The 21,996-nt window shown below is 41.4% G+C and overlaps 6 non-coding genes across 6 annotated transcripts; all 6 read left to right on the forward strand.

Moving 5' to 3' along the window:
• Nucleotides 1–3,005: 3,005 nt before the first annotated feature.
• Nucleotides 3,006–3,221, forward strand: LOC146858701 (small nucleolar RNA U3). The gene has a single exon (XR_014980623.1). It is a non-coding gene; the product is annotated as a small nucleolar RNA U3 (small nucleolar RNA).
• A 3,740-nt stretch (nt 3,222–6,961) lies between these two features.
• Nucleotides 6,962–7,174, forward strand: LOC146858702 (small nucleolar RNA U3). Its single transcript, XR_014980268.1, has one exon. It is a non-coding gene; the product is annotated as a small nucleolar RNA U3 (small nucleolar RNA).
• Nucleotides 7,175–10,334: 3,160 nt separating this feature from the next.
• Nucleotides 10,335–10,550, forward strand: LOC146858703 (small nucleolar RNA U3). Its single transcript, XR_014980196.1, has one exon. It is a non-coding gene; the product is annotated as a small nucleolar RNA U3 (small nucleolar RNA).
• A 3,160-nt stretch (nt 10,551–13,710) lies between these two features.
• Nucleotides 13,711–13,920, forward strand: LOC146858704 (small nucleolar RNA U3). Its single transcript, XR_014980223.1, has one exon. It is a non-coding gene; the product is annotated as a small nucleolar RNA U3 (small nucleolar RNA).
• Nucleotides 13,921–17,660: 3,740 nt separating this feature from the next.
• Nucleotides 17,661–17,873, forward strand: LOC146858705 (small nucleolar RNA U3). The gene has a single exon (XR_014980269.1). It is a non-coding gene; the product is annotated as a small nucleolar RNA U3 (small nucleolar RNA).
• Nucleotides 17,874–21,033: 3,160 nt separating this feature from the next.
• Nucleotides 21,034–21,249, forward strand: LOC146858706 (small nucleolar RNA U3). The gene has a single exon (XR_014980197.1). It is a non-coding gene; the product is annotated as a small nucleolar RNA U3 (small nucleolar RNA).
• The last annotated feature ends 747 nt before the right edge of the window (nt 21,250–21,996 follow it).

A 21,996-nucleotide genomic window follows, 5' to 3' on the forward strand; every position in this document is an offset into this window, starting at 1 on the left:
TGCAAGAGGTTCTCTTTGAAAGGCACCTCTCACCATCAGTTGATAATTTGGTATGTTATTTATAAAAAAAGCTTTGTTTTTCGAACATGGATAGTAAAGAGTACATTTTAAATGGATTGTGCGTATGAGCCATTTGTAGAGCCTAGACTTCTGCAAGGCAACTACTGCTACTCAAACGATTTATCACTCTTTCGAATAGACTGTTTAAAGAAACCTGCTAATGCTAGTTAGGCCGTTTAGAGTAAGAGGAAGCGTAACACCCTGGCTTCTTACAACTTACAAGGCTGCGGTGGATCTTAGACTGCTAAGGATGAAAAATTACTCCTTTGGTATTTGTTAAAGTTTTCACAGGAATTCGTGCGGTGCAAAGCAGAAGTAAGGGACTGCGTCTGTTTACTTTTCATTATAAAAGCTTGCGTGCTCAGCACAAAATCTTGCAGCTCCCAACAAGCCCCTGTGCAACCCTTAGTACATCAAGGGCTTGATGCATTCGAACTTTGGAATTTTGCAAGATCCATTGGGGACAGAGGAGTTGCAACGATCGAATAATGGTCAGAACGAGCTACCTGCTCCAGCAAGTGCCATTTTTTTGGTTCTCCTGGTTCAAGTTAGATTATTCTTACTTCATTGACGGGAATGTTGTGATATCAGTATAGACTTTCTGCCTCGGGTATCACATTGATTAAATGTTCTATCCCCTCGATATAGAAGCTCAGCTTTAACTTGAGTCTATAACTCAAACAGAGGGTATTTAATGACCATTGTAGCCCCCTGTAGCGTTGTCCTATGGTATTTTAGAACACTGGAAGATTGAGAGCCTCATGTAGAGAATCGGAATATCAGCTGGTTGTAAATAGTAACATAAGCCCTGTGCCTTGAAAGTTCTATAGCTGTAATGGCTAGAACCCCAAATGCCACCATTTTGGATATCCACTATGCTGCGACACCTATGAAACGAGGTAGGTGGGCTGGCGCCAGGCCGTAAATTGTAGAAGTTTACAGTTTGGTGACAGGCCAGGTGAATACCCAGAGCCTTTGCCTCTTCTTGGCTTTGTAAGAGTCTGGGGCATCGCCCGACTGCTTTTCCAGCCATGGTCTGTTTTTACGTAAAAATTACAAAGTTGAGACCATATTGTGATAGCCTTTTAGCCTGCCCCAAGAGGCGATTTTCCTGGTCCCCTTTCTTGTGTTTGTCCAGTGCCTTCAACTTTAGTCTATCATGCTGAATTAAACTTTAGTTAGCTGCATAGATTGCAGCGTCAGGTTTTAATTATCTATCACTGATCTGCTGAGAGCTTAGCCAGGTGGCAGAAAAAATGCTCTTGTGATATCTTCCTGTCACCCTTGGACAGCTTGGCATAGAGTTATAAAACTCTTTGTCTTGATATGTTATGTAGAATCAAGATTGAAATAGTATTTGTAAGTGGCCCAAAGGTGTTGCAGATAAGTTCTGATCTAAAAAGGAAGGGCACAGGCAGAGTTTAATTTTTGAAACAACTGTCTACTGTTGATGGCCGTTCCTTTCTTCATTTGAGGATATGCTGTAAAACGGAATTATATACTGAAAAGTTCAATTCCTGTTCTAATAAATATTAGATACAAAACGTTTCTGGCAAGTATTCACTTCCCAGTGTAAAAAGTCTTCTGTACACAAAACATAAACTATATTTTGGATACTTCTGTAGTGCTGAGACACCTAAAGGTCTTTTAGCTTTGAAAAGCTGCATGAATTCAAGCTGGGTGGTAGTACAAGTTGTTCATGTGAACGCTTTCTTAGATAGCCAGGCATTCAGGGCTCTTCTGAAAGTGATAGGTTCCGTTATCTCCCGTATGTGCTGCAAGAGGTTTTTCACTAAGTCTGGACCCCCGTCGAAGTTCATCGTCTGCTTAGAGTCTTACATGTGAACTGGGGAACAGTTAGGGGCATATCATCAAGCTGGTGATAAAAAATGATCGCCTAATTAGCAAGGTCACGCTAACGCGTGAAACCTTGCATTAGCGTCGGGATTCCTAACGCCCAGCTTTGCATCTCTAATGAGATGCAAAGTGGGCGTACCTGACCTGACATGACAGGAGAAATGTCGCTAAGCGACATTTCTCCTATCATCAAGGCCCACGCTATGAAGCATAGCGGCAGGAAAAGTAGCGATAACCCCTGTTATTGCTACTTTCCTTACGCCTGCTTCAGGACTGACTTAGCCATGGTATCCTATGTAAGGTGGATATCATGGCTAAGTTTGTGAGTCCCTATCAGCAAGCTAACGCCACACTTCGTGACATTATCGCTGGGTTTCCAGCGATAATCTCACGTTAGGCAGTTAGCGTTAGGATTTTTATCGTTTTTGAGATAAGCGTTGCTAATAGCACGTTATCTCAGCGATAATAATCCACGCTAGCCGGCGATAATTATCCTAGCGCTAAGTGCGCTTAGCGATAATTATCGCCGGTTGTTGCTGATATGCTCCTTAGTTTGTTTGGGGAAACTAATAAAAGATGTTGCCGTACATTTGATCTGTGGTGCAACTGTTCAAAATTTAAAGGTAGCTTTAATGCTACAACGTTTGTTTCCACGCTTGCAACCTTAGCAGGTCCCTTCTCGCTTGTGATCAGTGTCACTCTTTTGGCTGTTTGACAGATGCTAATCTGGACCAACTATTCGGATTAAAAATCATCTGTATGATCTTGTGGAACCTGCAGTTTTTTGAAGAATTTTCCAACTCTCCCTGTGGTACAGCGTTGGGTCAGGAACAGGCAGGCTGAATTTGATTGGTTGCTGATTTAAAATATGCAAATTTATAAAGCAGTGTCTCACCAGGATCTATTGAGTAGGCTTTAATGTAAATAAAGGCGTATGCGTGTGCATCTGTGGAATATTATCTTGTGGAGTAAAACATATGTTTATATTTATATGTTTTTATTTCCGTTGATGATGCCGAACCTTGTCTTACTGTAAGTAGGAAGGGTTTCCACCCTTTCTGTCTGTGTGAGCTATAAAGAATTTTGTTAAGACTATACTTTCAGGGATCATTTCTATAGTTTTTAACTGAGGAAATGTGTTTGAAAGTGTCTGGTTTTCGCTAACCACGAGGAAGAATTGTAGTTTTCTCTTTTGGGCGTGAAGTGAGTGAACAGTGTTGCATTCATGTAGCTGCTGTTTGCTATTGATGATCGTTCCTGTTCCTTTCAGGAGGATTGGAGAAAGAGAACACAAACTGAGTGGTTAGCTTTTATTTTTGGGTGTTAGAAAGTCTATCAGTTTCTAATTTCTTGTTTAGTTTGTCATTTCTGTTTTGATTTCTTTGGTTTCTTGTAAATTAACTGTTGAGTATATGAATACTTATTAGAAGCTGTTGAGCTTTCTTGGACTTGTGGTTTTTGCAAGAGGTTCTCTTTGAAAGGCACCTCTCACCATCAGTTGATAATTTGGTATGTTATTTATAAAGAAAGCTTTGTTTTTCGAACATGGATAGTAAAGAGTACATTTTAAATGGATTGTGCGTATGAGCCATTTGTAGAGCCTAGACTTCTGCAAGGCAACTACTGCTACTCAAACGATTTATCACTCTTTCGAATAGACTGTTTAAAGAAACCTGCTAATGCTAGTTAGGCCGTTTAGAGTAAGAGGAAGCGTAACACCCTGGCTTCTTACAACTTACAAGGCTGCGGTGGATCTTAGACTGCTAAGGATGAAAAATTACTCCTTTGGTATTTGTTAAAGTTTTCACAGGAATTCGTGCGGTGCAAAGCAGAAGTAAGGGACTGCGTCTGTTTACTTTTCATTATAAAAGCTTGCGTGCTCAGCACAAAATCTTGCAGCTCCCAACAAGCTCCTGTGCAACCCTTAGTACATCAAGGGCTTGATGCATTCGAACTTTGGAATTTTGCAAGATCCATTGGGGACAGAGGAGTTGCAACGATCGAATAATGGTCAGAACGAGCCACCTGCTCCAGCAAGTGCCATTTTTTTGGTTCTCCTGGTTCAAGTTAGAGTATTCTTACTTCATTGACTGCAATGTTGTGATATCAGTATAGACTTTCTGCCTCGGGTATCACATTGATTAAATGTTCTATCCCCTCGATATAGAAGCTCAGCTTTAACTTGAGTCTATAACTCAAACAGATGGTATTTAATGACCATTGTAGCCCCCTGTAGCGTTGTCCTATGGTATTTTAGAACACTGGAAGATTGAGAGCCTCATGTAGAGAATCGGAATATCAGCTGGTTGTAAATAGTAAAATAAGCCCTGTGCCTTGAAAGTTCTATAGCTGTAATGGTTAGAACCCCAAATGCCACCATTTTGGATATCCACTATGCTGCGACACCTATGAAACGAGGTAGGTGGGCTGGCGCCAGGCCGTAAATTGTAGAAGTTTACAGTTTGGTGACAGGCCAGGTGAATACCCAGAGCCTTTGCCTCTTCTTGGCTTTGTAAGAGTCTGGGGCATCGCCCGACTGCTTTTCCAGCCATGGTCTGTTTTTACGTAAAAATTACAAAGTTGAGACCATATTGTGATAGCCTTTTAGCCTGCCCCAAGAGGCGATTTTCCTGGTCCCCTTTCTTGTGTTTGTCCAGTGCCTTCAACTTTAGTCTATCATGCTGAATTAAACTTTAGTTAGCTGCATAGATTGCAGCGTCAGGTTTTAATTATCTATCACTGATCTGCTGAGAGCTTAGCCAGGTGGCAGAAAAAATGCTCTTGTGATATCTTCCTGTAACCCTTGGACAGCTTGGCATAGAGTTATAAAACTCTTTGTCTTGATATGTTATGTAGAATCAAGATTGAAATAGTATTTGTAAGTGGCCCAAAGGTGTTGCAGATAAGTTCTGATCTAAAAAGGAAGGGCACAGGCAGAGTTTAATTTTTGAAACAACTGTCTACTGTTGATGGCCGTTCCTTTCTTCATTTGAGGATATGCTGTAAAACGGAACTATATACTGAAAAGTTCAATTCCTGTTCTAATAAATATTAGATACAAAACGTTTCTGGCAAGTATTCACTTCCCAGTGTAAAAAGTCTTCTGTACACAAAACATAAACTATATTTTGGATACTTCTGTAGTGCTGAGACACCTAAAGGTCTTTTAGCTTTGAAAAGCTGCATGAATTCAAGCTGGGTGGTAGTACAAGTTGTTCATGTGAACGCTTTCTTAGATAGCCAGGCATTCAGGGCTCTTCTGAAAGTGATAGGTTCCGTTATCTCCCGTATGTGCTGCAAGAGGTTTTTCACTAAGTCTGGACCCCCGTCGAAGTTCATCGTCTGCTTAGAGTCTTACATGTGAACTGGGGAACAGTTAGGGGCATATCATCAAGCTGGTGATAAAAAATGATCGCCTAATTAGCAAGGTCACGCTAACGCGTGAAACCTTGCATTAGCGTCGGGATTCCTAACGCCCAGCTTTGCATCTCTAATGAGATGCAAAGTGGGCGTACCTGACCTGACATGACAGGAGAAATGTCGCTAAGCGACATTTCTCCTATCATCAAGGCCCACGCTATGAAGCATAGCGGCAGGAAAAGTAGCGATAACCCCTTTTATTGCTACTTTCCTTATGCCTGCTTCAGGACTGACTTAGCCATGGTATCCTATGTAAGGTGGATATCATGGCTAAGTTTGTGAGTCCCTATCAGCAAGCTAACGCCACACTTCGTGACATTATCGCTGGGTTTCCAGCGATAATCTCACGTTAGGCAGTTAGCGTTAGGATTTTTATCGTTTTTGAGATAAGCGTTGCTAATAGCACGTTATCTCAGCGATAATAATCCACGCTAGCCGGCGATAATTATCCTAGCGCTAAGTGCGCTTAGCGATAATTATCGCCGGTTGTTGCTGATATGCTCCTTAGTTTGTTTGGGGAAACTAATAAAAGATGTTGCCGTACATTTGATCTGTGGTGCAACTGTTCAAAATTTAAAGGTAGCTTGAATGCTACAACGTTTGTTTCCACGCTTGCAACCTTAGCAGGTCCCTTCTCGCTAGTGATCAGTGTCACTCTTTTGGCTGTTTGACAGATGCTAATCTGGACCAACTATTCGGATTAAAAATCATCTGTATGATCTTGTGGAACCTGCAGTTTTTTGAAGAATTTTCCAACTCTCCCTGTGGTACAGCGTTGGGTCAGGAACAGGCAGGCTGAATTTGATTGGTTGCTGATTTAAAATATGCAAATTTATAAAGCAGTGTCTCACCAGGATCTATTGAGTAGGCTTTAATGTAAATAAAGGCGTATGCGTGTGCATCTGTGGAATATTATCTTGTGGAGTAAAAAATATGTTTATATTTATATGTTTTTATTTCCGTTGATGATGCCGAACCTTGTCTTACTGTAAGTAGGAAGGGTTTCCACCCTTTCTGTCTGTGTGAGCTATAAAGAATTTTGTTAAGACTATACTTTATGGGATCATTTCTATAGTTTTTTTTTTTGTTTTTTTGTTTTTTTTTTTGTTTGAAACCGTTTATTGCAATCTCAAGAATATACAAGTATGGGCCTACAACCTTCCGGCCGGCCGCTAGAATGACAGGAGCATATGACATACATTCAAAAACACTTGGCGTTGCAGAGAAGCAAAATCAGGAGGTATCAACGTCGTGGGCCACATCACTCTGACCCCACAATACGGTTTCATTTTATACAACCAACACGAAAAACCACACCCGCAAGGCAACCCGCAATCGAAAGTAACAGCACGTGCTCCCCAAATGGGGGACCCCAGCCATCCACAGGAGTCTAAAGAGGGGAAGGGGAACGGATCGAGGACTGGGGGAACCCTGTGCCCGGGGCTGGGGAAAGGAGTCAGCTAAGGGGACGGGGCTGGTGAGGCAGCAGGCAGCAGTGGTGGCGCGCAGATACCCCCGCGGTAGGCGTTCCAGGGGCCCCATACTTTCACCCATGTCCCAGGCTTACCCCTCGCCACATACACCACCTTTTCTCGGAACATGCACCAATCCATGTGTTCTTTCCAGGCCGACACCGCCGGGGATTTCTATAGTTTTTAACTGAGGAAATGTGTTTGAAAGTGTCTGGTCTTCGCTAACCACGAGGAAGAATTGTAGTTTTCTCTTTTGGGCGTGAAGTGAGTGAACAGTGTTGCATTCCTGTAGCTGCTGTTTGCTATTGATGATCGTTCCTGTTCCTTTCAGGAGGATTGGAGAAAGAGAACACAAACTGAGTGGTTAGCTTTTATTTTTGGGTGTAAGAAAGTCTATCAGTTTCTAATTTCTTGTTTAGTTTGTCATTTCTTTTTTGATTTCTTTGGTTTCTTGTAACTTAACTGTTGAGTATATGAATACTTATGAGAAGCTGTTGAGCTTTCTTGGACTTGTGGTTTTTGCAAGAGGTTCTCTTTGAAAGGCACCTCTCACCATCAGTTGATAATTTGGTATGTTATTTATAAAAAAAGCTTTGTTTTTCGAACATGGATAGTAAAGAGTACATTTTAAATGGACTGTGCGTATGAGCTATTTGTAGAGCCTAGACTTCTGCAAGGCAACTACTGCTACTCAAAAGATTTATCACTCTTTCAAATAGACTGTTTAAAGAAACCTGCTAATGCTAGTTAGGCCGTTTAGAGTAAGAGGAAGCGTAACACCCTGGCTTCTTATAACTTACAAGGCTGCGGTGGATCTTAGACTGCTAAGGATGAAAAACTACTCCTTTGGTATTTGTTAAAGTTTTCACAGGAATTCGTGCGGTGCAAAGCAGAAGTAAGGGACTGCGTCTGTTTACTTTTCATTATAAAAGCTTGCGTGCTCAGCACAAAATCTTGCAGCTCCCAACAAGCCCCTGTGCAACCCTTAGTACATCAAGGGCTTGATGCATTCGAACTTTGGAATTTTGCAAGATCCATTGGGGACAGAGGAGTTGCAACGATCGAATAATGGTCAGAACGAGCCACCTGCTCCTGCAAGTGCCATTTTTTTGGTTCTCCTGGTTCAAGTTAGAGTATTCTTACTTCATTGACTGGAATGTTGTGATATCAGTATAGACTTTCTGCCTCGGGTATCACATTGATTAAATGTTCTATCCCCTCGATATAGAAGCTCAGCTTTAACTTGAGTCTATAACTCAAACAGAGGGTATTTAATGACCATTGTAGCCCCCTGTAGCGTTGACCTATGGTATTTTAGAACACTGGAAGATTGAGAGCCTCATGTAGAGAATCGGAATATCAGCTGGTTGTAAATAGTAAAATAAGCCCTGTGCCTTGAAAGTTCTATAGCTGTAATGGTTAGAACCCCAAATGCCACCATTTTGGATATCCACTATGCTGCGACACCTATGAAACGAGGTAGGTGGGCTGGCGCCAGGCCGTAAATTGTAGAAGTTTACAGTTTGGTGACAGGCCAGGTGAATACCCAGAGCCTTTGCCTCTTCTTGGCTTTGTAAGAGTCTGGGGCATCGCCCGACTGCTTTTCCAGCCATGGTCTGTTTTTACGTAAAAATTACAAAGTTGAGACCATATTGTGATAGCCTTTTAGCCTGCCCCAAGAGGCGATTTTCCTGGTCCCCTTTCTTGTGTTTGTCCAGTGCCTTCAACTTTAGTCTATCATGCTGAATTAAACTTTAGTTAGCTGCATAGATTGCAGCGTCAGGTTTTAATTATCTATCACTGATCTGCTGAGAGCTTAGCCAGGTGGCAGAAAAAATGCTCTTGTGATATCTTCCTGTAACCCTTGGACAGCTTGGCATAGAGTTATAAAACTCTTTGTCTTGATATGTTATGTAGAACCAAGATTGAAATAGTATTTGTAAGTGGCCCAAAGGTGTTGCAGATAAGTTCTGATCTAAAAAGGAAGGGCACAGGCAGAGTTTAATTTTTGAAACAACTGTCTACTGCTGATGGCCGTTCCTTTCTTCATTTGAGGATATGCTGTAAAACGGAATTATATACTGAAAAGTTCAATTCCTGTTCTAATAAATATTAGATACAAAACGTTTCTGGCAAGTATTCACTTCCCAGTGTAAAAAGTCTTCTGTACACAAAACATAAACTATATTTTGGATACTTCTGTAGTGCTGAGACACCTAAAGGTCTTTTAGCTTTGAAAAGCTGCATGAATTCAAGCTGGGTGGTAGTACAAGTTGTTCATGTGAACGCTTTCTTAGATAGCCAGGCATTCAGGGCTCTTCTGAAAGTGATAGGTTCCGTTATCTCCCGTATGTGCTGCAAGAGGTTTTTCGCTAAGTCTGGACCCCCGTCGAAGTTCATCGTCTGCTTAGAGTCTTACATGTGAACTGGGGAACAGTTAGGGGCATATCATCAAGCTGGTGATAAAAAATGATCGCCTAATTAGCAAGGTCACGCTAACGCGTGAAACCTTGCATTAGCGTCGGGATTCCTAACGCCCAGCTTTGCATCTCTAATGAGATGCAAAGTGGGCGTACCTGACCTGACATGACAGGAGAAATGTCGCTAAGCGACATTTCTCCTATCATCAAGGCCCACGCTATGAAGCATAGCGGCAGGAAAAGTAGCGATAACCCCTGTTATTGCTACTTTCCTTACGCCTGCTTCAGGACTGACTTAGCCATGGTATCCTATGTAAGGTGGATATCATGGCTAAGTTTGTGAGTCCCTATCAGCAAGCTAACGCCACACTTCGTGACATTATCGCTGGGTTTCCAGCGATAATCTCACGTTAGGCAGTTAGCGTTAGGATTTTTATCGTTTTTGAGATAAGCGTTGCTAATAGCACGTTATCTCAGCGATAATAATCCACGCTAGCCGGCGATAATTATCCTAGCGCTAAGTGCGCTTAGCGATAATTATCGCCGGTTGTTGCTGATATGCTCCTTAGTTTGTTTGGGGAAACTAATAAAAGATGTTGCCGTACATTTGATCTGTGGTGCAACTGTTCAAAATTTAAAGGTAGCTTTAATGCTACAACGTTTGTTTCCACGCTTGCAACCTTAGCAGGTCCCTTCTCGCTAGTGATCAGTGTCACTCTTTTGGCTGTTTGACAGATGCTAATCTGGACCAACTATTCGGATTAAAAATCATCTGTATGATCTTGTGGAACCTGCAGTTTTTTGAAGAATTTTCCAACTCTCCCTGTGGTACAGCGTTGGGTCAGGAACAGGCAGGCTGAATTTGATTGGTTGCTGATTTAAAATATGCAAATTTATAAAGCAGTGTCTCACCAGGATCTATTGAGTAGGCTTTAATGTAAATAAAGGCGTATGCGTGTGCATCTGTGGAATATTATCTTGTGGAGTAAAAAATATGTTTATATTTATATGTTTTTATTTCCGTTGATGATGCCGAACCTTGTCTTACTGTAAGTAGGAAGGGTTTCCACCCTTTCTGTCTGTGTGAGCTATAAAGAATTTTGTTAAGACTATACTTTCAGGGATCTTTTCTATAGTTTTTAACTGAGGAAATGTGTTTGAAAGTGTCTGGTTTTCGCTAACCACGAGGAAGAATTGTAGTTTTCTCTTTTGGGCGTGAAGTGAGTGAACAGTGTTGCATTCATGTAGCTGCTGTTTGCTATTGATGATCGTTCCTGTTCCTTTCAGGAGGATTGGAGAAAGAGAACACAAACTGAGTGGTTAGCTTTTATTTTTGGGTGTTAGAAAGTCTATCAGTTTCTAATTTCTTGTTTAGTTTGTCATTTCTGTTTTGATTTCTTTGGTTTCTTGTAATTTAACTGTTGAGTATATGAATACTTATTAGAAGCTGTTGAGCTTTCTTGGACTTGTGGTTTTTGCAAGAGGTTCTCTTTGAAAGGCACCTCTCACCATCAGTTGATAATTTGGTATGTTATTTATAAAAAAAGCTTTGTTTTTCGAACATGGATAGTAAAGAGTACATTTTAAATGGATTGTGCGTATGAGCCATTTGTAGAGCCTAGACTTCTGCAAGGCAACTACTGCTACTCAAACGATTTATCACTCTTTCGAATAGACTGTTTAAAGAAACCTGCTAATGCTAGTTAGGCCGTTTAGAGTAAGAGGAAGCGTAACACCCTGGCTTCTTACAACTTACAAGGCTGCGGTGGATCTTAGACTGCTAAGGATGAAAAATTACTCCTTTGGTATTTGTTAAAGTTTTCACAGGAATTCGTGCGGTGCAAAGCAGAAGTAAGGGACTGCGTCTGTTTACTTTTCATTATAAAAGCTTGCGTGCTCAGCACAAAATCTTGCAGCTCCCAACAAGCCCCTGTGCAACCCTTAGTACATCAAGGGCTTGATGCATTCGAACTTTGGAATTTTGCAAGATCCATTGGGGACAGAGGAGTTGCAACGATCGAATAATGGTCAGAACGAGCTACCTGCTCCAGCAAGTGCCATTTTTTTGGTTCTCCTGGTTCAAGTTAGATTATTCTTACTTCATTGACGGGAATGTTGTGATATCAGTATAGACTTTCTGCCTCGGGTATCACATTGATTAAATGTTCTATCCCCTCGATATAGAAGCTCAGCTTTAACTTGAGTCTATAACTCAAACAGAGGGTATTTAATGACCATTGTAGCCCCCTGTAGCGTTGTCCTATGGTATTTTAGAACACTGGAAGATTGAGAGCCTCATGTAGAGAATCGGAATATCAGCTGGTTGTAAATAGTAACATAAGCCCTGTGCCTTGAAAGTTCTATAGCTGTAATGGCTAGAACCCCAAATGCCACCATTTTGGATATCCACTATGCTGCGACACCTATGAAACGAGGTAGGTGGGCTGGCGCCAGGCCGTAAATTGTAGAAGTTTACAGTTTGGTGACAGGCCAGGTGAATACCCAGAGCCTTTGCCTCTTCTTGGCTTTGTAAGAGTCTGGGGCATCGCCCGACTGCTTTTCCAGCCATGGTCTGTTTTTACGTAAAAATTACAAAGTTGAGACCATATTGTGATAGCCTTTTAGCCTGCCCCAAGAGGCGATTTTCCTGGTCCCCTTTCTTGTGTTTGTCCAGTGCCTTCAACTTTAGTCTATCATGCTGAATTAAACTTTAGTTAGCTGCATAGATTGCAGCGTCAGGTTTTAATTATCTATCACTGATCTGCTGAGAGCTTAGCCAGGTGGCAGAAAAAATGCTCTTGTGATATCTTCCTGTCACCCTTGGACAGCTTGGCATAGAGTTATAAAACTCTTTGTCTTGATATGTTATGTAGAATCAAGATTGAAATAGTATTTGTAAGTGGCCCAAAGGTGTTGCAGATAAGTTCTGATCTAAAAAGGAAGGGCACAGGCAGAGTTTAATTTTTGAAACAACTGTCTACTGTTGATGGCCGTTCCTTTCTTCATTTGAGGATATGCTGTAAAACGGAATTATATACTGAAAAGTTCAATTCCTGTTCTAATAAATATTAGATACAAAACGTTTCTGGCAAGTATTCACTTCCCAGTGTAAAAAGTCTTCTGTACACAAAACATAAACTATATTTTGGATACTTCTGTAGTGCTGAGACACCTAAAGGTCTTTTAGCTTTGAAAAGCTGCATGAATTCAAGCTGGGTGGTAGTACAAGTTGTTCGTGTGAACGCTTTCTTAGATAGCCAGGCATTCAGGGCTCTTCTGAAAGTGATAGGTTCCGTTATCTCCCGTATGTGCTGCAAGAGGTTTTTCACTAAGTCTGGACCCCCGTCGAAGTTCATCGTCTGCTTAGAGTCTTACATGTGAACTGGGGAACAGTTAGGGGCATATCATCAAGCTGGTGATAAAAAATGATCGCCTAATTAGCAAGGTCACGCTAACGCGTGAAACCTTGCATTAGCGTCGGGATTCCTAACGCCCAGCTTTGCATCTCTAATGAGATGCAAAGTGGGCGTACCTGACCTGACATGACAGGAGAAATGTCGCTAAGCGACATTTCTCCTATCATCAAGGCCCACGCTATGAAGCATAGCGGCAGGAAAAGTAGCGATAACCCCTGTTATTGCTACTTTCCTTACGCCTGCTTCAGGACTGACTTAGCCATGGTATCCTATGTAAGGTGGATATCATGGCTAAGTTTGTGAGTCCCTATCAGCAAGCTAACGCCACACTTCGTGACATTATCGCTGGGTTTCCAGCGATAATCTCACGTTAGGCAGTTAGTGTTAGGATTTTTATCGTTTTTGAGATAAGCGTTGCTAATAGCACGTTATCTCAGCGATAATAATCCACGCTAGCCGGCGATAATTATCCTAGCGCTAAGTGCGCTTAGCGATAATTATCGCCGGTTGTTGCTGATATGCCCCTTAGTTTGTTTGGGGAAACTAATAAAAGATGTTGCCGTACATTTGATCTGTGGTGCAACTGTTCAAAATTTAAAGGTAGCTTGAATGCTACAACGTTTGTTTCCACGCTTGCAACCTTAGCAGGTCCCTTCTCGCTAGTGATCAGTGTCACTCTTTTGGCTGTTTGACAGATGCTAATCTGGACCAACTATTCGGATTAAAAATCATCTGTATGATCTTGTGGAACCTGCAGTTTTTTGAAGAATTTTCCAACTCTCCCTGTGGTACAGCATTGGGTCAGGAACAGGCAGGCTGAATTTGATTGGTTGCTAATTTAAAATATGCAAATTTATAAAGCAGTGTCTCACCAGGATCTATTGAGTAGGCTTTAATGTAAATAAAGGCGTATGCGTGTGCATCTGTGGAATATTATCTTGTGGAGTAAAAAATATGTTTATATTTATATGTTTTTATTTCCGTTGATGATGCCGAACCTTGTCTTACTGTAAGTAGGAAGGGTTTCCACCCTTTCTGTCTGTGTGAGCTATAAAGAATTTTGTTAAGACTATACTTTCAGGGATCATTTCTATAGTTTTTAACTGAGGAAATGTGTTTGAAAGTGTCTGGTCTTCGCTAACCACGAGGAAGAATTGTAGTTTTCTCTTTTGGGCGTGAAGTGAGTGAACAGTGTTGCATTCCTGTAGCTGCTGTTTGCTATTGATGATTGTTCCTTTCAGGAGGATTGGAGAAAGAGAACACAAACTGAGTGGTTAGCTTTTATTTTTGGGTGTAAGAAAGTCTATCAGTTTCTAATTTCTTGTTTAGTTTGTCATTTCTTTTTTGATTTCTTTGGTTTCTTGTAACTTAACTGTTGAGTATATGAATACTTATTAGAAGCTGTTGAGCTTTCTTGGACTTGTGGTTTTTGCAAGAGGTTCTCTTTGAAAGGCACCTCTCACCATCAGTTGATAATTTGGTATGTTATTTATAAAAAAAGCTTTGTTTTTCGAACATGGATAGTAAAGAGTACATTTTAAATGGACTGTGCGTATGAGCTATTTGTAGAGCCTAGACTTCTTCAAGGCAACTACTGCTACTCAAAAGATTTATCACTCTTTCAAATAGACTGTTTAAAGAAACCTGCTAATGCTAGTTAGGCCGTTTAGAGTAAGAGGAAGCGTAACACCCTGGCTTCTTACAACTTACAAGGCTGCGGTGGATCTTAGACTGCTAAGGATGAAAAATTACTCCTTTGGTATTTGTTAAAGTTTTCACAGGAATTCGTGCGGTGCAAAGCAGAAGTAAGGGACTGCGTCTGTTTACTTTTCATTATAAAAGCTTGCGTGCTCAGCACAAAATCTTGCAGCTCCCAACAAGCTCCTGTGCAACCCTTAGTACATCAAGGGCTTGATGCATTCGAACTTTGGAATTTTGCAAGATCCATTGGGGACAGAGGAGTTGCAACGATCGAATAATGGTCAGAACGAGCCACCTGCTCCAGCAAGTGCCATTTTTTTGGTTCTCCTGGTTCAAGTTAGAGTATTCTTACTTCATTGACTGCAATGTTGTGATATCAGTATAGACTTTCTGCCTCGGGTATCACATTGATTAAATGTTCTATCCCCTCGATATAGAAGCTCAGCTTTAACTTGAGTCTATAACTCAAACAGATGGTATTTAATGACCATTGTAGCCCCCTGTAGCGTTGTCCTATGGTATTTTAGAACACTGGAAGATTGAGAGCCTCATGTAGAGAATCGGAATATCAGCTGGTTGTAAATAGTAAAATAAGCCCTGTGCCTTGAAAGTTCTATAGCTGTAATGGTTAGAACCCCAAATGCCACCATTTTGGATATCCACTATGCTGCGACACCTATGAAACGAGGTAGGTGGGCTGGCGCCAGGCCGTAAATTGTAGAAGTTTACAGTTTGGTGACAGGCCAGGTGAATACCCAGAGCCTTTGCCTCTTCTTGGCTTTGTAAGAGTCTGGGGCATCGCCCGACTGCTTTTCCAGCCATGGTCTGTTTTTACGTAAAAATTACAAAGTTGAGACCATATTGTGATAGCCTTTTAGCCTGCCCCAAGAGGCGATTTTCCTGGTCCCCTTTCTTGTGTTTGTCCAGTGCCTTCAACTTTAGTCTATCATGCTGAATTAAACTTTAGTTAGCTGCATAGATTGCAGCGTCAGGTTTTAATTATCTATCACTGATCTGCTGAGAGCTTAGCCAGGTGGCAGAAAAAATGCTCTTGTGATATCTTCCTGTAACCCTTGGACAGCTTGGCATAGAGTTATAAAACTCTTTGTCTTGATATGTTATGTAGAATCAAGATTGAAATAGTATTTGTAAGTGGCCCAAAGGTGTTGCAGATAAGTTCTGATCTAAAAAGGAAGGGCACAGGCAGAGTTTAATTTTTGAAACAACTGTCTACTGTTGATGGCCGTTCCTTTCTTCATTTGAGGATATGCTGTAAAACGGAACTATATACTGAAAAGTTCAATTCCTGTTCTAATAAATATTAGATACAAAACGTTTCTGGCAAGTATTCACTTCCCAGTGTAAAAAGTCTTCTGTACACAAAACATAAACTATATTTTGGATACTTCTGTAGTGCTGAGACACCTAAAGGTCTTTTAGCTTTGAAAAGCTGCATGAATTCAAGCTGGGTGGTAGTACAAGTTGTTCATGTGAACGCTTTCTTAGATAGCCAGGCATTCAGGGCTCTTCTGAAAGTGATAGGTTCCGTTATCTCCCGTATGTGCTGCAAGAGGTTTTTCACTAAGTCTGGACCCCCGTCGAAGTTCATCGTCTGCTTAGAGTCTTACATGTGAACTGGGGAACAGTTAGGGGCATATCATCAAGCTGGTGATAAAAAATGATCGCCTAATTAGCAAGGTCACGCTAACGCGTGAAACCTTGCATTAGCGTCGGGATTCCTAACGCCCAGCTTTGCATCTCTAATGAGATGCAAAGTGGGCGTACCTGACCTGACATGACAGGAGAAATGTCGCTAAGCGACATTTCTCCTATCATCAAGGCCCACGCTATGAAGCATAGCGGCAGGAAAAGTAGCGATAACCCCTTTTATTGCTACTTTCCTTATGCCTGCTTCAGGACTGACTTAGCCATGGTATCCTATGTAAGGTGGATATCATGGCTAAGTTTGTGAGTCCCTATCAGCAAGCTAACGCCACACTTCGTGACATTATCGCTGGGTTTCCAGCGATAATCTCACGTTAGGCAGTTAGCGTTAGGATTTTTATCGTTTTTGAGATAAGCGTTGCTAATAGCACGTTATCTCAGCGATAATAATCCACGCTAGCCGGCGATAATTATCCTAGCGCTAAGTGCGCTTAGCGATAATTATCGCCGGTTGTTGCTGATATGCTCCTTAGTTTGTTTGGGGAAACTAATAAAAGATGTTGCCGTACATTTGATCTGTGGTGCAACTGTTCAAAATTTAAAGGTAGCTTGAATGCTACAACGTTTGTTTCCACGCTTGCAACCTTAGCAGGTCCCTTCTCGCTAGTGATCAGTGTCACTCTTTTGGCTGTTTGACAGATGCTAATCTGGACCAACTATTCGGATTAAAAATCATCTGTATGATCTTGTGGAACCTGCAGTTTTTTGAAGAATTTTCCAACTCTCCCTGTGGTACAGCGTTGGGTCAGGAACAGGCAGGCTGAATTTGATTGGTTGCTGATTTAAAATATGCAAATTTATAAAGCAGTGTCTCACCAGGATCTATTGAGTAGGCTTTAATGTAAATAAAGGCGTATGCGTGTGCATCTGTGGAATATTATCTTGTGGAGTAAAAAATATGTTTATATTTATATGTTTTTATTTCCGTTGATGATGCCGAACCTTGTCTTACTGTAAGTAGGAAGGGTTTCCACCCTTTCTGTCTGTGTGAGCTATAAAGAATTTTGTTAAGACTATACTTTATGGGATCATTTCTATAGTTTTTTTTTTTGTTTTTTTGTTTTTTTTTTTGTTTGAAACCGTTTATTGCAATCTCAAGAATATACAAGTATGGGCCTACAACCTTCCGGCCGGCCGCTAGAATGACAGGAGCATATGACATACATTCAAAAACACTTGGCGTTGCAGAGAAGCAAAATCAGGAGGTATCAACGTCGTGGGCCACATCACTCTGACCCCACAATACGGTTTCATTTTATACAACCAACACGAAAAACCACACCCGCAAGGCAACCCGCAATCGAAAGTAACAGCACGTGCTCCCCAAATGGGGGACCCCAGCCATCCACAGGAGTCTAAAGAGGGGAAGGGGAACGGATCGAGGACTGGGGGAACCCTGTGCCCGGGGCTGGGGAAAGGAGTCAGCTAAGGGGACGGGGCTGGTGAGGCAGCAGGCAGCAGTGGTGGCGCGCAGATACCCCCGCGGTAGGCGTTCCAGGGGCCCCATACTTTCACCCATGTCCCAGGCTTACCCCTCGCCACATACACCACCTTTTCTCGGAACATGCACCAATCCATGTGTTCTTTCCAGGCCGACACCGCCGGGGATTTCTATAGTTTTTAACTGAGGAAATGTGTTTGAAAGTGTCTGGTCTTCGCTAACCACGAGGAAGAATTGTAGTTTTCTCTTTTGGGCGTGAAGTGAGTGAACAGTGTTGCATTCCTGTAGCTGCTGTTTGCTATTGATGATCGTTCCTGTTCCTTTCAGGAGGATTGGAGAAAGAGAACACAAACTGAGTGGTTAGCTTTTATTTTTGGGTGTAAGAAAGTCTATCAGTTTCTAATTTCTTGTTTAGTTTGTCATTTCTTTTTTGATTTCTTTGGTTTCTTGTAACTTAACTGTTGAGTATATGAATACTTATTAGAAGCTGTTGAGCTTTCTTGGACTTGTGGTTTTTGCAAGAGGTTCTCTTTGAAAGGCACCTCTCACCATCAGTTGATAATTTGGTATGTTATTTATAAAAAAAGCTTTGTTTTTCGAACATGGATAGTAAAGAGTACATTTTAAATGGACTGTGCGTATGAGCTATTTGTAGAGCCTAGACTTCTGCAAGGCAACTACTGCTACTCAAAAGATTTATCACTCTTTCAAATAGACTGTTTAAAGAAACCTGCTAATGCTAGTTAGGCCGTTTAGAGTAAGAGGAAGCGTAACACCCTGGCTTCTTATAACTTACAAGGCTGCGGTGGATCTTAGACTGCTAAGGATGAAAAACTACTCCTTTGGTATTTGTTAAAGTTTTCACAGGAATTCGTGCGGTGCAAAGCAGAAGTAAGGGACTGCGTCTGTTTACTTTTCATTATAAAAGCTTGCGTGCTCAGCACAAAATCTTGCAGCTCCCAACAAGCCCCTGTGCAACCCTTAGTACATCAAGGGCTTGATGCATTCGAACTTTGGAATTTTGCAAGATCCATTGGGGACAGAGGAGTTGCAACGATCGAATAATGGTCAGAACGAGCCACCTGCTCCTGCAAGTGCCATTTTTTTGGTTCTCCTGGTTCAAGTTAGAGTATTCTTACTTCATTGACTGGAATGTTGTGATATCAGTATAGACTTTCTGCCTCGGGTATCACATTGATTAAATGTTCTATCCCCTCGATATAGAAGCTCAGCTTTAACTTGAGTCTATAACTCAAACAGAGGGTATTTAATGACCATTGTAGCCCCCTGTAGCGTTGACCTATGGTATTTTAGAACACTGGAAGATTGAGAGCCTCATGTAGAGAATCGGAATATCAGCTGGTTGTAAATAGTAAAATAAGCCCTGTGCCTTGAAAGTTCTATAGCTGTAATGGTTAGAACCCCAAATGCCACCATTTTGGATATCCACTATGCTGCGACACCTATGAAACGAGGTAGGTGGGCTGGCGCCAGGCCGTAAATTGTAGAAGTTTACAGTTTGGTGACAGGCCAGGTGAATACCCAGAGCCTTTGCCTCTTCTTGGCTTTGTAAGAGTCTGGGGCATCGCCCGACTGCTTTTCCAGCCATGGTCTGTTTTTACGTAAAAATTACAAAGTTGAGACCATATTGTGATAGCCTTTTAGCCTGCCCCAAGAGGCGATTTTCCTGGTCCCCTTTCTTGTGTTTGTCCAGTGCCTTCAACTTTAGTCTATCATGCTGAATTAAACTTTAGTTAGCTGCATAGATTGCAGCGTCAGGTTTTAATTATCTATCACTGATCTGCTGAGAGCTTAGCCAGGTGGCAGAAAAAATGCTCTTGTGATATCTTCCTGTAACCCTTGGACAGCTTGGCATAGAGTTATAAAACTCTTTGTCTTGATATGTTATGTAGAACCAAGATTGAAATAGTATTTGTAAGTGGCCCAAAGGTGTTGCAGATAAGTTCTGATCTAAAAAGGAAGGGCACAGGCAGAGTTTAATTTTTGAAACAACTGTCTACTGCTGATGGCCGTTCCTTTCTTCATTTGAGGATATGCTGTAAAACGGAATTATATACTGAAAAGTTCAATTCCTGTTCTAATAAATATTAGATACAAAACGTTTCTGGCAAGTATTCACTTCCCAGTGTAAAAAGTCTTCTGTACACAAAACATAAACTATATTTTGGATACTTCTGTAGTGCTGAGACACCTAAAGGTCTTTTAGCTTTGAAAAGCTGCATGAATTCAAGCTGGGTGGTAGTACAAGTTGTTCATGTGAACGCTTTCTTAGATAGCCAGGCATTCAGGGCTCTTCTGAAAGTGATAGGTTCCGTTATCTCCCGTATGTGCTGCAAGAGGTTTTTCGCTAAGTCTGGACCCCCGTCGAAGTTCATCGTCTGCTTAGAGTCTTACATGTGAACTGGGGAACAGTTAGGGGCATATCATCAAGCTGGTGATAAAAAATGATCGCCTAATTAGCAAGGTCACGCTAACGCGTGAAACCTTGCATTAGCGTCGGGATTCCTAACGCCCAGCTTTGCATCTCTAATGAGATGCAAAGTGGGCGTACCTGACCTGACATGACAGGAGAAATGTCGCTAAGCGACATTTCTCCTATCATCAAGGCCCACGCTATGAAGCATAGCGGCAGGAAAAGTAGCGATAACCCCTGTTATTGCTACTTTCCTTACGCCTGCTTCAGGACTGACTTAGCCATGGTATCCTATGTAAGGTGGATATCATGGCTAAGTTTGTGAGTCCCTATCAGCAAGCTAACGCCACACTTCGTGACATTATCGCTGGGTTTCCAGCGATAATCTCACGTTAGGCAGTTAGCGTTAGGATTTTTATCGTTTTTGAGATAAGCGTTGCTAATAGCACGTTATCTCAGCGATAATAATCCACGCTAGCCGGCGATAATTATCCTAGCGCTAAGTGCGCTTAGCGATAATTATCGCCGGTTGTTGCTGATATGCTCCTTAGTTTGTTTGGGGAAACTAATAAAAGATGTTGCCGTACATTTGATCTGTGGTGCAACTGTTCAAAATTTAAAGGTAGCTTTAATGCTACAACGTTTGTTTCCACGCTTGCAACCTTAGCAGGTCCCTTCTCGCTAGTGATCAGTGTCACTCTTTTGGCTGTTTGACAGATGCTAATCTGGACCAACTATTCGGATTAAAAATCATCTGTATGATCTTGTGGAACCTGCAGTTTTTTGAAGAATTTTCCAACTCTCCCTGTGGTACAGCGTTGGGTCAGGAACAGGCAGGCTGAATTTGATTGGTTGCTGATTTAAAATATGCAAATTTATAAAGCAGTGTCTCACCAGGATCTATTGAGTAGGCTTTAATGTAAATAAAGGCGTATGCGTGTGCATCTGTGGAATTTTATCTTGTGGAGTAAAAAATATGTTTATATTTATATGTTTTTATTTCCGTTGATGATGCCGAACCTTGTCTTACTGTAAGTAGGAAGGGTTTCCACCCTTTCTGTCTGTGTGAGCTATAAAGAATTTTGTTAAGACTATACTTTCAGGGATCTTTTCTATAGTTTTTAACTGAGGAAATGTGTTTGAAAGTGTCTGGTTTTCGCTAACCACGAGGAAGAATTGTAGTTTTCTCTTTTGGGCGTGAAGTGAGTGAACAGTGTTGCATTCATGTAGCTGCTGTTTGCTATTGATGATCGTTCCTGTTCCTTTCAGGAGGATTGGAGAAAGAGAACACAAACTGAGTGGTTAGCTTTTATTTTTGGGTGTTAGAAAGTCTATCAGTTTCTAATTTCTTGTTTAGTTTGTCATTTCTGTTTTGATTTCTTTGGTTTCTTGTAATTTAACTGTTGAGTATATGAATACTTATTAGAAGCTGTTGAGCTTTCTTGGACTTGTGGTTTTTGCAAGAGGTTCTCTTTGAAAGGCACCTCTCACCATCAGTTGATAATTTGGTATGTTATTTATAAAAAAAGCTTTGTTTTTCGAACATGGATAGTAAAGAGTACATTTTAAATGGATTGTGCGTATGAGCCATTTGTAGAGACTAGACTTCTGCAAGGCAACTACTGCTACTCAAACGATTTATCACTCTTTCGAATAGACTGTTTAAAGAAACCTGCTAATGCTAGTTAGGCCGTTTAGAGTAAGAGGAAGCGTAACACCCTGGCTTCTTACAACTTACAAGGCTGCGGTGGATCTTAGACTGCTAAGGATGAAAAATTACTCCTTTGGTATTTGTTAAAGTTTTCACAGGAATTCGTGCGGTGCAAAGCAGAAGTAAGGGACTGCGTCTGTTTACTTTTCATTATAAAAGCTTGCGTGCTCAGCACAAAATCTTGCAGCTCCCAACAAGCCCCTGTGCAACCCTTAGTACATCAAGGGCTTGATGCATTCGAACTTTGGAATTTTGCAAGATCCATTGGGGACAGAGGAGTTGCAACGATCGAATAATGGTCAGAACGAGCTACCTGCTCCAGCAAGTGCCATTTTTTTG

The sequence above is a fragment of the Triturus cristatus genome, chromosome 3_2, assembly GCF_964204655.1.
Source record: "Triturus cristatus chromosome 3_2, aTriCri1.1, whole genome shotgun sequence".
In the NCBI taxonomy this organism is placed as follows: domain Eukaryota; kingdom Metazoa; phylum Chordata; class Amphibia; order Caudata; family Salamandridae; genus Triturus; species Triturus cristatus.